A 20,697-nucleotide genomic window follows, 5' to 3' on the forward strand; every position below is an offset into this window, starting at 1 on the left:
TCTTTTTTTTCCTAGGCTACACAAACATTATACTTATGTTAAGATCCAAATGATGTCCCAATCCTCATCAAGAACTCTTAATAATGATCACCCCAGATTTTATTTACTTTCTTTTATGTATATTTTAAGTGAATTTTGTCTGCATCATTTCAGGATGCAATTTTATACTCCCTTATGTTATTATTTATTAATTAGTGCTTGCTTACAAGCTCCCTTTTGGAAAAAAAAAAGGTATTTTCTTATTTAATAGGAGGTTTGTAATAAATATTATTTAATCTGTTCATCCAGTAAGAATTTCAACTTTCTTGGCCCTGAAACATGAAAATGCGATAAGGTACCCTTAACCCCTTGGTGCAAAGAATTCAAAGTGAGATTAGAGATTTAGATACCCTAATAAATAAACCAAAACACTATACAGCACATGACTATACTTGCCTTAAATCTTATAAGAATAGAGGTGGAGAATAGCCTTGTGGAACGGATGGTAGGCTTGAGAACATATGAATGAGGAGGCTGGAAATTAATTAAAAAGAGAGATTTTTTTCAGACAAGAGGTTTTTGATATTGGAAGAAACAATATTTGCAAAAAAAAAAAAAAAAAAAACAAGCAGAAAAGGATGAAATTCTGTGCCCTAGAGCAAGTTGAATAGTAAGAGACGCCACGAGATTCATACCTATCTGTTGAAAGCTTTATGCTATGCTGAAAAATCTAGGCTTTATCCTCGGAAACACTAAAGATTTTTTTCAGTTTTGTTTCGTGTGTAGTAGAACTTTGGTGTGATAAAATTTGGTGTTGGGGAGATAAGGTTGGATACAGTGGAGAATTCATTGGGGAGAAGCTGTTGTCACTAATACAGTTGTGTTGAAGAAGGAGAGGTAAAAAATTGATTCAAGAGATGTTCAAGAAATATAATCAACAGAACTGATTGAATTGAGATAGGCTCTCAGTCCCCTAGATTGTGTGTGTGTATATATATATATATATATATATATATATATATATATATATACCTTTATTTCAACATCCAAATTGTTGAGAGCACCTGTCACCATCTAAATAGAACTCAATTGCTTTCTTGCTGATTTTTTTTTTCTAGGACAAACCAAACACTGGTCCTTGCCCTTTGGATGTTAAAGCTGTCTTTGTATGGGAACACTGTTCAGTTGTGGATGATTTGTCTAAGAAATGCTACCCAGAACATGCACTTACAAGTGACCTCTCCACAGTAATATTTAAATTCGGGTAAATGGCAAATACTCATGCACAGAAAAAAAATGTATTGATTCTAAAAAAAAAATCTCAAAAGTAGTACTTTAAACCCTTTTAAAATTTAGGCATATGATACATCAAAAAAATGTAGATAAATCCCAGATAAAGTCATTTTCCAGAGGGCAAAGAAAACAATAAACACAGTTACGTTGATATTCTGCAAGGACAAATGTAATTGCAGTGTTACAACTGATCCTATATGCTGCTAACCTACCATACATGGCATCTAAGAGAATGTACTTTCTCAATGCCACAAATCCAGTTGCCTTTCCCTCCCAGTTGGGAATATTGTTGAAAAGCTTTGCCCATCTACCTCTCCTCAAAATTTCAGATGTTCATTTGTCTTTCTCTTAAAGAGTTCAATACTTAAGAAAATGTTTCATCAGTGTCCACCTATAGTAGTAACATATAGTTGGCAACATTTCAGGCTTCAATACTCCACATTTCCTAGCAACTAATTCTTGATTATGTTCAGGGATGCAATTACATTCTCAAGGATAAGTTATGATCACACTAAGGCAGTAGTGGTAGGATATTTCCCATTGCTGGACATTTACTTTTTCAGTTTCTTGTGCAATTTACAGATGATCCTGTGACAATTATGGGCCAATGAAAGGTTAGCACAAATTTTTAAGAGGCTTTGTGAAAGTTTTGGCTGCCCAATAGAATAACTAGTCATGCTGGGAGTTTGCCTTCACTTTCCCTCACCAAATGTATCCTTAAAATGAGTCATGACACTGCCAAAGTGGCAGTCATCTTTCAATCATGAAGTAACAAACACAATCACCAAAATCCCAATCAATGAGCATGGCAGAACCAAAGGAATGGAAGACCTGGGGCTAGATGTGTGATGATAACCTATTTTCAGGGGCGGGGGGGTGGTGGTGGTAAAAAAAAAAGTCTTCATTTGTATTGTTTGCCAATTTTTAATGGTGTAAATATCCCCACCATAGCTGAATTGAAACTACCAATCACTAAATATCTAACATAGCACTGCCCTTTTGTCACCTGGGTACCCGATGACAAAAACTGAGCTACTGAGCCTGCTTTAGATTACCTACCTTAAGATGTCTCTATTTAAAAAAAAATATTTATTGAGCACCAACTATGTGCCAGGAACTTTTTAAGGCATATGAGACACACCAGTGTACAAAACAAAGAAACAGATCCCTGCCCTCATGGAGGTACGATTCTAGAAGAAAGTGAAAGACAATCAACAAGATACATAATACATGAGATATGGAATATTTTAAAAGTTGAGAAGTGCTATAAACAAAAAAGAGAAAGAAACAGTAGATTAGAGTAAGGAAGATAGAGTCTAGTGGCCAGAGGAGGCAATTGCAGTAATAAATAAGATGGTCCAGATAGGATGCAGTGAGATGGTGATATCTGACCAAGATTTGAAAGAGGGGAAAGATGTAGCCAAGTGGATATCTGGAAGTGGAACATTCCGGGCAGAGCGAATTATTAGAGCAAAGGCTTATTGGTCAGAAGCCTGGGAAGCCTGACTGAGAATTCCTCAGGAACAAAGTGAACAAAATGGAGAGGACAAGAGGTAACAGGCACAAGATCAGGCAGCCTGTGTAGGTCATTCGTTGTTAAAGCAGTTGAACATCATTGCTGAAATAACTGAAGAAAGTTACTGATCCATGTCTAGGACAAAGATTGATATTTATGAATGCCATGCCTCATGTTCTCTGACAGTCCTTTAACACTAACTCCTGCTCCCAGAGATCAATTTCCCTTTAGGACTTAAACTATTCCACAAGAAAACATTTTTCGTATTAAATGACAAAGCCAAAGCTATTAAAATTTTATAGATTTTCTACCTTATTATAAAAGAAAATATTTACCCTAAACTTTTCTCTTATTTGACAAATAGGAGAAACATATCAAGTACTTTACAAAGTTTCCTTTAAAGCCAAACAGAGGGGACGCCTGGGTGGCTCAGCGGTTGAGCACCTGCCTTCAGCCCAGGGCGTGGTCCTGGAGACCTGAGATTGAGTCCCATGTCGGGCTCCCTGCATGAAGCCTGCTTCTCCCTCTGCCTGTGTTTCTGCCTCTCTCTCTCTCTCTGTCTTTCATGAATAAATAAATACAATTTAAAAAAAAAAAACAGAATTATGAACCCTTTCTGGGAAAACGGATTATTGCTGGAGAAAATACACTTCACTTACACAAGCCTCTTTATTTGCTCTCTGCACTGTGTTTAATGAACCCACCAAAAGCACATGAAAAAGTCAGGTAATTTTTAATCAACGTTAAAACAAAAACTAGCAAATAATGACATCAGCATGCTAAAATGTAAAAAAACATTTTCTGAAAACATAATACAGATGAATCTAGAAGGTAGATATAAGGGCCCCCAACTGGGAAAGGGAGCTTCAAGACAAAGTACAAGTAATCCTGCTATTGAACGATAAGAAACAATACTATAATTTATTCAGATAAAGCCTATTCTGGAACGTTTTAAAGTGGGAAAGTGAAATAAACAATTCATAGAACTATAAATGGTCAATTTAAAATATATATATATATATATATAAATGGTCAATCTGGTAAACAGTCACTCTGGTAATCAAAAGAAACAAATTAAGAAAAAAAAATGAGGTTTTAAAAAGTTAATTTCTATATTTTTAATTAATATTATGTTGGATATAATATCCCGATTGGTTGAAATGCTGGTTGAAAAGTCTTCTATACTATACACATAAATGTAAATATTTAATTAGGCACATATATCAAAATATCAAAAGCATTATCAATATACCTAGAGTTTCACTTAGAAAACTGAGTTCTAGAAATTTCTATTTTTAGGGTCAATTTTGCTTTGTGAAATTTGTCTACAAGTATCTTCTTAATAGAAAAGACAAAGCAGAAAACAATATAAATGTTTAATATAGGTTAATACTTAAAATAAATTGCTACTTATTTCTTAATAAAATATTTATTGTCATTAAAAATAATATATATAAAATTATTTGGAAATATCCCTATAATGTTATCAAGCTAAATGTGTTATAAATCTGTGTAGTTTTTTATTAAATAAACAAAATAAACAAAATTAAATATTAAGTATATTTACATATATAGGGCTCAAATAAAATATATGCTCTAATAAATAGGTTAGAATTGGTCATTGCATGATTTTTCTTATTTGCTCTCCCGCTTTTCTCTTTCCCCTTCCAAGTTTTAAAAAATGAACAGCACCCCTTCTGTTATAAAAAAAATATTAAAACAAAAAGGTAACAAAACATGAGAGACTACTAAGTCTGTGAAACCAAGGGGTAATGGAAGGGGAGGCAGGCAGGGGGACGGGGTGACTGGGTGACAGGCACTGAGGAGGGCACTTGACAGGATGAGCACTGGGTGCTATACTATATGTTGGCCAATCGAATTTCAATAAAAATATATATATAGCAAAAATTTTTCATTTTGTAAACAAAATAAATTTCTATTGTCATAGTATATTAATATTTTTGCCACCTCTTTTGTTTGACATATATTTATTTACAAACATTATCAATATATATTCATATATAATATGAATATGTTTATAACAAAATATTTATATCCAGTGAGCAGCTTCTGAAAGTCTGAAAACTCGAAGCAAAAGTTTAGAATTATCAGTTTACAAAGGCAAAAACATGGCATATATGATTGTCCATATCATCCATCTCATGTAACTTCATAGTCTACGTATTTTGCACTTAATCATACACTGTCATATATCAGAGAAATCCTAAGGATTTAGCATATTGGCACAGGAGTTGAGAGAGTGAGTTCTAAGTCCAACTTTGTCACTAACCACATCTCTTGGCTTTTTGCACATCACTTGAATATAGCTGTGACACATTTTTCCCCTGGCAATACTTTAATATAAGTAACAGTTACCAGGTATCAAGCATCTATTATGTACTGGGCTGTATTCAATGTGTTTACAGGTATTGCTCAAACAATCCTATGAGTAAGTGCTACCATTATTTTTATTTTATAACTGGAGAACTGAGGAAAGAGAAAGTAAATCACATAAGGAAACAATTAATATGAAATAGTGTAAGGGAAGGAGGGGAAACTGTTCAAAAATTAGAGAGAAGACAAACCATGAGAGACTCTTAAACAAACTGAGAGTTGCTAGAGAGGTGGTAGGTGGGGAGATGGGGGAGGGCACGAGATGTGATGAGCACTGGGTGCTATATGTTGGCAAATTGAATTTAAATAATAAAAAGGGATCCCTGGGTGGCGCAGCGGTTTGGCGCCTGCCTTTGGCCCAGGGCGCGATCCTGGAGACCCGGGATCGAATCCCACGTCGGGCTCCCGGTGCATGGAGCCTGCTTCTCCCTCTGCCTGTGTCTCTGCCTCTCTCTCTCTCTCTCTCTCTCTCTATCATAAATAAATAAATTTAAAATAAATAAATAAATAAATAAATAAATAAATAATAAAAAAACTTAAACAGTTAATAAATAACAAAGCTGGAATTCAGGCTTGGGTTTTGTTTGTTTGTTTTAGATTTTACTTATTTGACAGAGAGCATGAGTGAAGTGAGGGCAGAAAGAGAGTAGAAGCAGACTCCCCTCTGAGCAGGGACCCTGACACAGAGCTCGATCCCAGGACTTGAGATCATGACCTGAGCCAAATGTAGATGCTTAACGGATTAAGCCAACCAGGGGCTCCCAGCCTCAGTTGTTCTGCCTCTGATGTGCTTGTATTCAACCCATACCCTTCACTTCCTCACTAAGTTAAAGATATACTTTTCAGCCCTTCCTGCTTTATGTTATTTTCTGAAGTAAAATTAAGATGATAATATAAAAATTGCTTTGAAAGTTATATATATATATATATATATATATATATATATATATATAGCTATGTTTTAAATATAAGTTCAATAACAGTCTTTTTGTCCAGTTTTAAGAATCTTACAATATAGTCTTTTGTTATAGAAAAGCTTCAAACTGGCTTGTAAGATACCATAGGAAGAAAACCAGAGTTGTGAAGTTCTGCACACTTCAACTATTACATTTCCCATGGATTTGGGGACTTAAATTATTGGTTCATATAAATAAATCAGCAAGAAACCATGGTCTAAACAACTCAAGAAATATTTATAAAACTGCAATAATGAAAAGAATCTTTAAGATGAAAGATATCACCTTCTGACCGGCACAATTTCCCTATAATTTTACATTTCCAGGGGATGATCAGTTTTTAGTCCATGGAACAAAATGCTGATACATTACTCAATACTTGTCACTAGAGGAGTAGTCTTGCTTTAAGGACCAAGCTGTCTTACCTACTGAAAGGAAAAGGAAAACCTGTCAGAAATGTATGGATACCAATTGTCGTTTCTTTTTTTATTCAGTTGAATCATTATTAATAGCCTTTCAGTAGTTATTTAAAAATTATACTTGATAAAAAAATAGGACATGCTAATAGTGCCAAGAATTATTTGAGGCTGCACTCTGACACCTTACTGAAGGAACCTTCCCAAATGCTCATTGACATTTTGTCTTTTTTGTAATTTTATCCTCAAAAGTCACATGTTTCTTCATCATTGGAATATTTTGCTAGACCGCTCTTATAATGCCTAAAATATAGGCTTGTTTGCCTATTAGAGATCAATTTATATGATTGAATTAAAGGAAATCAGTTAAAAGGTATTTAAAGGGGAAAGGAAAAAGGTAAAATGCAACTGCAAAATTTTGTTAAAAACAGTAACAGTGCACACATCCATACAAATCAGTGCAGAACATATGAATATGTGAAAATGAGACCATCATAGACAAGTGTCTCACACGTTTAGTGGGAATTCTTTTTTCATAAAAACAAACAAACGAGCAAAACCCAAAGCTTGCTTTTCAAGTGTAAGTCACCTGCTGAGTTTTTTTGGTCTCAGTGAGCATGAATATTATGGTCTTATATAGTCTCTGAATATAAATCAATACACAATTTCCTCATTTATAAATTGGTTTGCCAGTGTAAATTGCTAGAGCTGTTCAATCTTATAACCAAATCATAGACCCTAGTACGTGTATGTAGGATAAGAGGTATTGTTTCTTTCCACAATAAGGTATCACAGTCCTTGGAAATCTTTTCACTTAGAAAGTTCTGGGAATTCATTTCAACACAAAGCCTTAAGACATATATAAGAAAAAGGAGTATGTCCAAGCATTGAAAAGTGTTTTCCAAATTTATATTCTAGTGATATCACAAAGATTTAATGCTCTTCCTTAGCTTAAAATAGTCAGTTGACCTAAAATATCATATTGCTACAGCTTTTATGACTTAGGGAAGGCTACAAAGACATGTTACTTAAACTAGCTCCTGGAGGATATTTAGAGTTTGGTTGAACAACAAGGAGTAATCAGAGCATCCAACTTATTTATTTGATATCAAATGATATCTAAGGATCATCACTAGTGAACACAAATTTGTTTGTTCACATATGGAACAGATCCACACGGTTGGAAGCAAAGACCAAATATTAACCACAAAACTTGCTGAAGATTATTTCAGAAAATAATGCTTTGGGCTAGCTATAGACACTATGATATTCCATCCTTTGTACCATGGTTTAGACAAAAGTTTCCCTTATTTTAAATAATATTTTTGTGTGAATATATGTGTGTGTATCTGGGTCGGCCTATAGTATTGCTTAGAAACCCCTATGAGAGTAGAACTTAGCTATAGTTTTCTGTATTTCAATTCTATTTTATTTTTTCTTGCAACTTTTTATCAAAAAAGTGGAAGTGAACCAGGACATATTGATAGAAGAGTGTTTTAAGTTGTGATTTAAAAACTCTTTCCATAAGCTCCAGAAATATATTTCCCTACATTTAAAACATTGGGATTAAAAAAAAAAAGAATTAGGAACCAGAAGAAGGAGATACCAAGTCAGTAAAAATGTAGATGAAGTATAGAATTTATATAAGATGTAATAAGATTAAGAAAAGATAAAAGGCCTCATTATAATACCACATAGTATAGTAATATTAAGAATAAATAAAAGGGAAACAAATCAAATCACTTTCTCTTTGAAAGTAGTTGACTTAGTTTTTATAGAGGAAATGGTTTTTTGAGTGCCAAAATAGGAAGATCTATTTCAGTGGTAGGTAGTTTTTGACAAATCATTTTGCCTCCTTAGGTAATGATTTCCATGTGTCTAAATTTCATACAAGTTGTATTCTTTGGAGAAAAAGGTCATTTTCAATTCTACCATTATTAGTAATTCAATGACTTCCTTAAATTTTTGTTCTACATATTTTCATATTCTAAAATTCTAAGAATGCAGGAAAACTATGAAGTACATGAAGCATTAGCCTAAGATTTAACTTTTAAGAAATATTTTAGATCACCAAAAATCTTTCTGGTCATTACTAACCAATTAGCTTTTTCTTCCTGTATCTACACTACATGGCACTTACCTCCAAGAGACATGGAGTCATATTCCATTTCACCATTAAAATGGTCTGGTTTATTCAGTTTAAATTTTTTCCTGATAGTCTGTTGGGTACTTTGCTTTCTCAGCTCAAGTGCCAATACAATCTTTTCAATAGCCACAATCTCTGCCCTTTCCTGGGAAATTTATGTTGGTCTTTGCTCCTCTTTAGACATTGAAATTTGCCAGGCTAATAGAGTACTCACTTGCTTATTTGAGAAAAGTATTTCCTTACTTTCACTTTCCTTTTTTTTTTTAAGGTATCGTAATACAATACAATAATCCAGATTAACCAGTGGTAATAAAGACTTTTAGCACTTATAATTTCAAACAAGAGCATGGGATGAGAATTAAAGCAGGATTATACTGGTTTTGAATTTGCCATGACTTAAAAGAAAGTCTGTTCTATCCTTAAGTATATGATGACATTTATCTGAAGTAACACAGACAGGTATGAAATATATCAATAAATCTTGTGGGCTTGCTTTGGTCAGTCAGGACCCAAAACAACTATGACAATGTGTATCAAATGAGGCATTCTTGGGCCAAACTATTTCTTGTGAGTTATCTCAGTCTGTTTCCATGCTTACAAGTACAGGTATATTCATAGTGAGCCACAGGTACAAACACTTGCTTACTTAGGCATTTAGAAAAAAAAAAAAATCCAAAAAATAGAAAACAGGGATTTTTATTTTCACATTGCTATAAATAATGACATACCCTGGCCCATTATTTCAACCAAATTAAGAGCAAGAAAAATAGGACTCCTGCCTTCTAATCCCTGCGCATTTGGGCCATTTGATGCCTCTTGTGCAGTTGGTAAGGCGTGGTGGCAATGGGTGTTTGTATTCCTGGAACACGGCCCCTCTCAGGTGACAGTCTGTCCTCGGGATGTCAGGAACTTGGATTAAATAGCAATTCAGAGTAGCGCTCAGAAAATGCTTTCTTCAGGATCTAGCAATCACTTGTTATTTGTTGCTTCTACCTACAATTGCTGTGAACTTTGTTCTTTATTCGGGAAAGTGCATGGAAAAGATGACAAAGCCAGCTGCCACTTCTCAGGTGAGAAACAAATGTTGAGAAATGCTATTGTCCTGAAAAGATCATCCTGAAGGTCATTGCTCTAGACCAGACATAGTAACAATAGATAGTAGCAGCATGACCTTCCTGACTAAAAGAAAAAGAAGGTTGTAGCTGAGAAGAGGAAGGGAAAAATATTATATAAATCTATAGACATATGCAGAGAGATTTTATATAAATTACAAGTAAAAATTACATATGTAATATGTATAATATGTATACATAACATTGTATATATAATAAAGTAATGATAAACTTAGAGAATGTTCTATAAATGCAATTTCTCTGTTAAGCTGAAGTCTGTTGATTCATGTTTGAACAGTCTAAGAACTGAAAATTAGGATCTTACCTATATTTGTTGACTTTGAAGGAGAGTTGGAGCTAAAAGAGAGAAATGTAACTTTAATAAATGAAGACACCTAGTTGGCAGATGAATTCTTATGTTTGCAGAAAGCCTCTTTGTTAAGGATAGCACCATCTGTATATTCATTTGAGTATTCCAAAGCAGATCATACTTCTAAACTATTTTTCTGGCCTCCAATTATCTACTTTTGTCAGGATAGTATTTAAAGCCAAACACCACCAGTACTCAAAAATTGGAAGTATTTAGTTGGTGACTTAAACACATTCCACTCTGGATACTTCTGTGTCCCACCTACTCAGCATTTCCATTAAAATTCTCCTATTATTTGTGGACTTGTCCGTCTCCTCTAGACTATTACAAACTTCTGGGAAGAGAAAAAATATAGCTGCTAGGAGCCAGGTACTTACACATAATAATTCAGTCCTCACAATGCCTTGGTAAGACAGATCTGATTGTATGTGTGTATTTCCATGCCAGAAAATCAACATTCAGAGGTTAGTAGTATCCTTTAGGTCTGAAGCTAGATTTGGTATATGAATCTTGACTTGACACTAAATTTAACATTGGTTTCCTACACTTTGCAGATAGAAGAGTTTTATATTTATTTATCTTTGATTCCTTCCTTTCCTTGTCTCAACTCCACAGTTTTTCAAAGAATAAAGGTCAACAGGTATTAGTTACATACAAACAACTAAAGCACACTCTTCCCAGAAATTAATAGAAAACAGGGAGGAATAAGAAGTAATTTTTCCCCATATATTTATTATCATTGTGGTATTTAACAATTCTGATGATTTAGAAGGTAAGGTAATTTCATATTTTACAGATCATTAGCATTCAGGAACCTGAAATACACTGGGTGACTGAATGAGATCCAAAGTTTCAGCTAATTGGAATATCAAGTGATACCTAGTAAGATGAAATTTAATAAGAATAAATGTTAAATCCTGCACCCTGATTTAAAAAAATCTACAAGACTTAAAAAAGAGGCATACCTACTCAAAGCTAACTCACCTCATTTTAGTACAAGAAACCATCCAAAATATACCCTGCTTAGAGGCGGATGTAATCATCCGCTTACTAAGTAAATTGGGAATATTCCATCAAAGGAATTTTGCTGAAAGGATAAGAATCTTGGGGAAATTATGAGAGCCTTCTTACAGTATTTTAATAAGGTCATTTGGAACAAAAATTAAATTAATTCTATTTGTTTTTAAAGGAGTGGTATTCAGATCAAAAGGCAGAATATGGAGTTGAAAAATTTCTTCTCACTATATAACCAAGTTGGCCAAAGACAAGATGAAATACCTAGGAGATAGACACTTCCTCACCTTTGGAATTGTTTACATAGACATTTAAAAACCATTTGTTGGGGACTCTTAGGAGGTTACTTTAGTATCAGATAATGCTTATAATGCCAACTAGCTCTTGATTCTTATGTTCTTCATATTCTTACAGGGGAAAATTGTTACTGGGATCCTGACACATTCTCCAGCCTCATTCTTACTTGGTTAAGTTGCCTCCCCACCCCCACACTCTCCCGTAGCACAAGGAATAATTACCTTTGCACATAGGTTGTTTTCAAAGGTTATTTAGCAGTGCGTGTTCAAATCGTTTCTTTGCCTTTAGATTGTAAGTTCTCTGAGGGCAAGGACCATGTTCACCTTGATATTCACCATGTACTCACCTTGGAGGAGTCAACAAATATTATTTGACTGATTACATACCAGTGTCTTCTTTGCAAGATCCACTTTTGTATATTCTTTGGTAGTAAGAAAAATAGTCAAAGGCCCATATAGCATTGATGCTAACAGTACCATAAGACCTAGGGGATGGGCATGACCCACTTAGCTCAGTGGTCATTTTGAATGCATTTCATAAAATTAAAGAAAATCTTCTCCAATGTAACATTTTATTGTTCCATAACCAGTTTTTGTCCATCCTTATCACTTTATCACTGAAGGTATTAACTAATTGGATGACTTTTCTTTTCTTAGGGGTTTGCTAAACTTTTCCTTAAGTATCTGAACTCACATAATTTTGAAGTCCTTCCCATAACTGCTAGAAGTCCAGATTTAAGAATTTTAGAATAAAGAGGATCACTACGACATTTCCCTATTTCAGAGGAGTAAGTTAGGCAGAAATATACATACTTAGAACATTGATAATGACTAAATATGAGGCAGAGACTATCCATTTAAACAAAAGGGAGTAAGCTGTTATTGGATGACTCTGTTTGATGTATAAAAGATGTATTAAGACTGTCACACTGGGGCACCTGAGTGGCTCAGTTGGTTAAGTTTCTGACTCTTCATCTCAACTCAGATTTAAAAACAAAACAAAGGGATCCCTGGGTGGCGCAGCGGTTTGGCGCCTGCCTTTGGCCCAGGGCGCGATCCTGGAGCCCCAGGATCGAATCCCACATCAGGCTCCCGGTGCATGGAGCCTGCTTCTCCCTCTGCCTATGTCTCTGCCTCTCTCTCTCTCTCTGTGACTATCATAAATAAATAAAAATTAAAAAAAAATTTAAAAACAAAACAAAACAAAACAAAAAATATGTCATGTTGCATATTCCTAGACAGTAAGGAACTAAAGCAAGTTTATCTGTAGACCTCTAAAGATTAGAGAGTCTAGAATACTCTACTTCCTGTGTTTTTTTTACTTCCTGTTTTATGTATGTTTTATGTATCAAAAGTCGCATGTTGAGATCATTTAAATTATTTTGAAGAGTAACAGAGTGATCAATAAAAACTACATCAGAATTCACTTAGTTGCTGGAGTGACAGGAGCAGATGGGAAAGGGTCTTGGGACCACTCCACACTCCGTCCCTGAGGAAACAAACCAGAGTAACTTGGTACTATTCCTTCCAGAGTAGGATGATGCTCTTGCCAAAGAATCCCAATTACTTACCTCCCTGCAAGATCCAACCTAAGTTAAGGAATTAAATTCCCTTTGAGGTCACGGAACATTTCAGAAGTTAATTTAAATGTATCTGTATGCATTTTCATTGAGGAACAATCTCAGTTTTCACCATCCTGTTTGAAGTCTTGATGAGCTCGCCAACATGAAATGACTATGATGCAGGGATCTCATTTTGAACATTTTCCTCAGGGTTTTCATCAGCTCTGCTGGTTACCTTTCTTTCCTTAGAGCAATTTCAATTTCCTTATGACTCAGCAAGCAGCATGTGGATCGATACTGTATTTTTTCCTCTTTCAGTTTTGGATTGGCCCTTCATCTTTTTATTTATTTATTTTTCCGGGACAAATTTAAAAGGTTTCCCTTCCAAAGGCAAAACTTTTAAAAGTCTGAACTGTATCTTTTCTCAAACAATTCTTGACTGATGTGTCATGTTGTGTCACATCACTTTAGGTAGCTCTAGTCTCTTTGTATTGTACCAGTTCACAAGCAAGCAAGAATGATGGACTCAGCTATCAGGAGCACCAGGATGCAGTGTGATGTTTATCAGACTGGTTTCCTTGAGGCTTTACAACACAGTCTTCCAATGAATACTAATACGAAGGTCTTCAAATTGTGTTTGCAAACCAAATGGGACATAAATTACTCCAAGTATAAAAGATTTAAAGATAAAATACCTGGGATGTAGCCCAAATTCTAGAAACACCTCTGCTGTTCATTTCCTCTGTATATATTTGCTGTAAATGCTAGGTGTGTTTGTTTTCATCTTTTGTTTGTTTCCTCTTACAAATGTTAGAAGTTAGCTGCTATAATAGATCCTTCAGGGATTTTTCAGTTGAGGAGATATTTGCCATTAGCTTAATGTGCAACTGATGCTACAGTGGTCCTGAAACCACAAATAACACACTGCTATCACTGTTCCTAGATTTCCCCTAGTTCGTGATGCCACTTTCACATGTAAAGCACTGGCTTAACCTTGTAAAATGGGTTGCTTTTGTCAATGTACAGTTTTTAGCACTATGAGGCATATATTGTCTAGAATGGAATATATTTTTCATCATATATATCTCTTCCCTGCATATAAGTACACATACATGTGCATATTCCTTTTCATACCACTTAAGAATAGAAATTCCACCTAAGTCCCAGGATACATAGGATTGAGATTTTGTTGGCTTAAATAGCCTTTGGAATTTTCTAGGGAGATCAATTCCATAAGAACTTCTTAACTGATTCTTACCACCAAGCTAACCAAAAATGCCCTACTGAATCAAGTGAGTTGTGGAGACATTTCCTGTTGACTCAGATGTTCTGTCCTACATACGATAGATCCTGGCTAATACGAATATCATAGGCTAAGGTCAGGAAAAGAATATAAAGTCATCTGATGGAATTAAAGATTTTTTTTCAACTGAACTCATCAATCTTAGTAAGATTTTAGAAGTAGATTTTCATCCTAAAATCTCAAAACAAAACTAAAGTTTCCTGATATTATTGCTTTTTGCTCAGTTAAATTAGAGGCTCATGAAGATATCATATTTAACCCAGACTATACTCCTACATAAGTATGAATCACATTTATTAAAATTTCAATATCTTCTATCTATAGATATACACCTCGGTCATTTTTCAACAAATATTTTTGAGTGCGAACAGAATAAGAAAAAATATCTCTCATTTATATAGCACCTTTCAATCAGAATTTTCTTTGTATACTGTACACGGTTAATTTTTCCCCTCAAGTACATGCGTTAAACTCCCACTGATCTATTAGCAATTTTGCAGGGCTATTTTAGAATTATGCTAGAGAAAAGCTTTAGCAGAATAAAAAAGCCTAGTGCAGCCTTCACTCAACTTAAGGAAGTTCAACCTATTTTTATATTGTCTAGTTCTATGTAGAAATATTGCTAAGAACATAAAAAAATACCCAGTGGATTTGCAATGGGTGATGTGTAGGAGGGAGCCTGGCCACTTAAATAAAGTGAAGCATAAAAACTTAAACTGAGTCAGACCCATATGAAAGAGGATGAAGATCTCTGATCATTCTGGGGATTTTTCTGGTAGTCTTTTTGCCCCACTAAATCACCTTTGTCCCTTCCCTATTCTCAAGTATTCTCATTATACCTTCCCTGGCCATTCTGTTAAAATTGCTTCCAGAAAAGGATGGGGAATTTACTTACCCCTATAGCATGTCCAGTTGTTAACAGTTTTACTTGACCTCACTGGGGTTTTGTATTTTAAAAGCTAAAAAAGCCTTAAGGTAAGGAAGACAGTTTCAAATAGCAGGTTCTCTTTCCCTTTCAAACAACAAGCTGGTCACCAGTTTCATATATTTCTTAAACTTATAAATGCAGACTGGCAAAGCTGAGAAATCTCACGGGATACTGTTTGGCTTATCCTGAGGGCGATTTGAAAAATGAATGGGAAGTGGGAAAGGGTAGGTGATTGATTTTTTTAAAAAAGGTCAGACCTTTTGGGGGAACTTTAAAAAATGTTTGCTAACTCCAGATATATACTTAAAAACATGGCCATTATTATTTGTGATATAAATAAACATATTATTAAAATTGAAATATAACTAAAGACAAAATGAATGTATTTAACCTAGGAAATAGGATTGAGATTATAAAATTATAAAAGAATTTGAAAGAAAGCCATAAACTAAAATAATACCCAAGAACAACAAAATATTCTAGGAGAAAACTATATATAAATTAACAATAGTAGTGATCAAGGTAGTAGTATTATAAACTTGCATGTTATTTGAGATTTTACACAAATTTACATTTGCTTTCTTATATCATGCCCTTCTATGTGAGTGAGATTGTAACCCATTTAGGACAGAAAGTGAGACATTTTCAAAATAAATGGAAAGGAAAAAGAGATTTAAGGCAGCAAAAACCAATTATCTTAATTGGAATATTGCCAGAACACATAGATTAACAATTTCATCCTGGGAGAAGTATCCTGAGATCTTTAATGCTCACTAGTAGCCAGAATCCTTTTTTTATTTCTCACTAGAAAGACATATGATCTTTTATCCTACTGGAGTCCTCCAGTGTTTCCTGCTTGCTCAGCATTTTTGCATACCAATGCCTTTTACTGCCTTCTCCAGGAAGAATATATTGTTTACACTTGGATCCGTGGACTTGCTGAGTAGTCTGACAAGGTCTTTTCAAAAGGGTTATATGCTGTATCTCACAATAAGAGATGTTATAACCCTGGCATGTCTCCCCAGTCCTGTATCATTGAATAATGATTATTACCTGGGCATAAACACCCCTAAATCAGAACACCCCTAAATCCATGCTCAGGGTTTCCCAAAAGAAAAAAAAATATTTTGGATAAAATATTTGCCTTTGGGAAAAAAAAGAAGCTGTTGAGAAATGTTATATAGGAAGTTCAGGAATATAGCAGGTGAATGAACACTTTCCAACTTCTCTGATTCTACTACTAAATAGAGTAGCAGGTCTATTCATTTCCTATTACTTTAGAGCTTTTATTTTTCTCAATTTGTTCACATGTCAAAGTTATAAAACTAAACCTTTCCCCTTTCTAAGTGAGTTTCTTCAGTAGGAAAAGTCAAGAAAATGTACTGGGAACAAAATTGATCAACCTGTCTGTAGTTCCATGAAAATTGGATGTTGATGGCACAACTGTGTTTATCATAAAATGTAATCACCACATACAAAGGTTCCATGAACGCTGACAGTCCAATGGTAAGGTATTAAGAAGCCACACATAGAAGTGCCTATATACACAATTTAAACAATAATACACAGTTTAATCATCCTACTTTAGTACTAAACTTTGTTCTCTGAATGCATCCAGAGACATTACTAGTTATACTTTCAGAATCCTACATCTTACAGACTACACTATTAGGTGGCAACACAATACAACATAGATCATAAAAACCAGAAAAAAATCAATACAGCATCAGCATGGTCACCTGTATTTTAAAATGGTATATTCTGTGCTATAGATAACAAACATTGTCCCAACTTTCATATCATGTGGAGTTGCTAAGGTAGAAAAAATAATCTTCTACTCCAAAGAATTAAATAACCCTTTACCTAACCTCATCTTCAAGCTTCAAATTACTGTGTGTGATGTACACAATAAAATATTAACATTAACATGCTTTGTAGTCCAATCTCTTCATATTACAGATAATGGAAGTGGGCATAAGTGGAGTTAAAGATTTGACTAACATTGTATAGTAGTAGAGCATCTAGAGTTTAAACTATAGTCTACTTTTCACCAGAAATCAGCATAGCAACCTAATTTTACACATCTAGTCAAGAACATCTTAAGTAATCACATGTATTGAATTAAAAATCTTGTGTTTTTTCCATAACTCAGGCATCCCATTTAAACATATAAAATATGTAAATTTGTGTGGTAAACGGACTCTGAGATGACCCCCAGTGATCTCTGTCTCTTGATAGTCATGCCCTTGTATAATTCCCTCTGACTGAATGGGTAGGAGCTCTGACTTGCTTCTAATAGAATAACAGCAGTTGATGGGTTATCATTTCTTTGATTATATTACATTTAATTATAAATTTTGTTTACTAACAGATTATCTCCTTTTTTGTCTTCGATGAAGTAAACAGTCATGCTATGAGCTGTCCTGTGAAGAGGACTGGGTGGCAGGGAACTAAAGGTTACCTCCAACAGCCAGCATGAATTCAGTCCTCCAGTAACACAGCTCCTAAGAAAATCAATCCTGTCAATCTATTCAAGTAAGCTTGTAAGAAGATTCTTCCCCAGTCAAATCTTCAAATGAGACCTCTACCAGGTCAGCACCTGACTGAAGGAAGCCCTGTGAGAAACACTGAAGAAGAGGATCCAACTAAGCAATGCCTGATCTTCTGACCCACAGAAAGTTTGAGGCAATAAGTATGTATTGTTTTAACCTGCTAAGGTTGAAGTAATTTGTTATGCAGCAACAGACAACTAATAAAATTTTGCTTCTGAAAAAAAAAAAGAAATATAGACTTAAAAGAAAGAAATCTTGTCCACAATCAAGGTAATGTAACTGCACTATGGGAAACTTAAAAATTTTTTGATCTTCGGAATGGATTAAAATCAGATTCATGTGACCTTAAGTGATAATAAAAGAATTGTGCAATTATGAAGAATAATTATAAAAATGGAATTAATAATAGAAAACAATTACAATTACTTTCCTTTTTTTTTTTACAATTACTTTCCAAAATGTCTTTGCTCACAACAAAGTGGTTTTCTAAATGTCACTCTCTACTTGTCTATATTTCTTCTTCTTGAAGTACTCAAAAGACACTTCCCAGAAACTACCTCTGACCTTCAGAGCCCATACAGAGTTTGACTTCATTAGCCCTCCCTAAGAACTTACTGTTTGTGTCACTTATATAGCACTTAACATAAATTAGTGATACTGCTGGTGTGTGCCCAGATATATCTTGTCTCCTTGATATGCCCTTCTAATGAAGAAAACTTCCTAAGGGTTGGAATGATGTCTTTTATTACTCTAATACCAGCAAAATACATGGTAACATATCACTGAAGATGAAAAGATCTGTCTTTGTAGATGATGGTACAGTGTTGACAATAGAAATAATTAGTGTCTTTTCTAGTTAAGGAGAAAATTCAAATATTAAAAGTTTTCAAGACATGGGGAAATTTATTTGCATCATACTGGAAGAAAATTGGATAGTATGGTTAGTACTTTCAGACCCAGAGCCCTCCTAGACACAGGTGCATTCTCTATCACCTTGTCAGCCATATATATATGCTCTACAGCATATATACATATATATACAGCAAAGTTGTAAAACCACCTTTGGAAAAAGAAGCCAAGCCCTTCAAGTAATTATTGATTTTTCTTGTGGCATTCAAGTGGGTAATTAGACTAACATTTCGCCCCATCTTTAAATTCTGTGATAGCCTTGTGACCCTGGCATGTATGAGATAAACCTGCGCTGCTGGTAACATTTTACTATGTGACCTTATTGTTAATCATCAAGGTATGCTGCTTGAAGTCACAAATTTTAATAGGTGAAGCATGTGAAACAGGTTGATAGATTGATATCCTGATCCTGATGATAATGTATTTAAACACAGGAGAATTCATGAACAGTGTACAGAATAAATTTAAGTATTGATTAATTCTTCTGAAGGTCAGTCTCTGATCATTTGAATTTCCTGAAAATTTATAAGGTTAATTTTTCTTAATTGAATAGCAAATCATACTTATTGCAAACAAGATTTACTTAAAATTTTAAATTTTAGGGAAAAAATATTGATATAATACAAAAATCCTCCCTCCTGGAGAAAATCGTTTTTAGTATGTTAGCATACTTTACAGAAAATTCAAATAATCTTGTATAGGAAATGTCTGGATTTTTTTTTCCTTTGGACATTGGCATAAAATTTTTCCTCTGCCTAGAACAGTTTTCCAAATATTCTTTGTCTGCCTAAATCCTTCTCATTTTTCTTGTCTCATCTTAGATAACATTTGAGGAAGTCTTGACAAGTCAAAGTTGAATGTGACTCAACAAGCTTTGCTTTCCGAAATTTTTGTTGTGTTCTCCTGCTAACTTGCTCTTCTATCTTAACACATATAACACAGAATCACATTCAAATTGCTCAATTCTTCATTCCCATAGCTAAACTATGCTTCTCATGAAGGCAAAGACAATGTCTTGCACACCACTGTATTCGCAAAATAGGCATGGAGCTAGTCACATAGTAAAATAGCAATGCATATTTGGTAAATGAATGACTGGGTAAATGAATGGCCTGATTGAATACATAAATTAAATTATGAATATATTTTATGATGATTAAATATTGAGAATAAGCTTTTAACTAACTGTGTAGTATTCCATCACGTGAATGGGCAATCATTTATTTAGCAAGTTCTTTTTGTTGTTGGTCATTGATGTTACTTCTATGTTTTGCTATTTTAGACAAATCTGTATCAACCATGTAATGGAATCTTAATCTCTATTTCTGTTGATTCTCTCAGAATAAATTCTTAGAAGTAGAATACTTTTAAGACTTTTGATATTACTGCCAGATTGCTTTTTCCAAAGATTAATGATTAATAATGTTAACAGTGGGGATGGCTGGGTGGCTCAGTGGTTGAGCTTTTGGTTGGGCCTTTGGCCCAACGTGGGATCCTGGAGTCCCAGGATCAAGTTCCACATTGGGCTCCCTGCATGGAGCCTGCTTCTCTCTGCCTATGTTTCTGCCTCTCTCTCTCTTTCTCTGTGTCTCTCATGAATAAATAAATTTTTTTAAAAATTTTAAAAAATAATGTTAACAGGGAATATAGTTTATTTCTTAAAGTTTACCCCTAAGTGATAGTGTCAGCTCTCATAGTTATGTCATGAAGGTCAAATATTTTGTTTCTACATTTGTCATATATCTATTTTAATAATTTAAAACTTTTTAAAAAGATTTTATTTATTTGAGAGAGAAGAGATGAGAGCAGGAGAGAGAATGAGAAAGAGAGACAGAGAGCAAGAATGGGGAGGGCGGTAGAGCAAGACTCCCCACAGAGCAGGGAGCCCAAAATAGAGCTCCATACAGGACCTTGGGATCATGATATGAGCTGAAGGCAGATGCTTAACCAA

The 20,697-nt window shown here is 34.4% G+C and overlaps 1 protein-coding gene across 2 annotated transcripts in view; it reads right to left on the minus strand.

The window, feature by feature from the left end:
• LRRTM4 (leucine rich repeat transmembrane neuronal 4) overlaps positions 1 to 20,697 on the minus strand; it is a 712,850-nt gene that overhangs the window by 88,983 nt on the left and 603,170 nt on the right. The window lies entirely within an intron of this gene.

Source organism: Vulpes lagopus, chromosome 5 (genome assembly GCF_018345385.1).
Source record: "Vulpes lagopus strain Blue_001 chromosome 5, ASM1834538v1, whole genome shotgun sequence".
Taxonomy (NCBI): Eukaryota; Metazoa; Chordata; class Mammalia; order Carnivora; family Canidae; genus Vulpes; species Vulpes lagopus.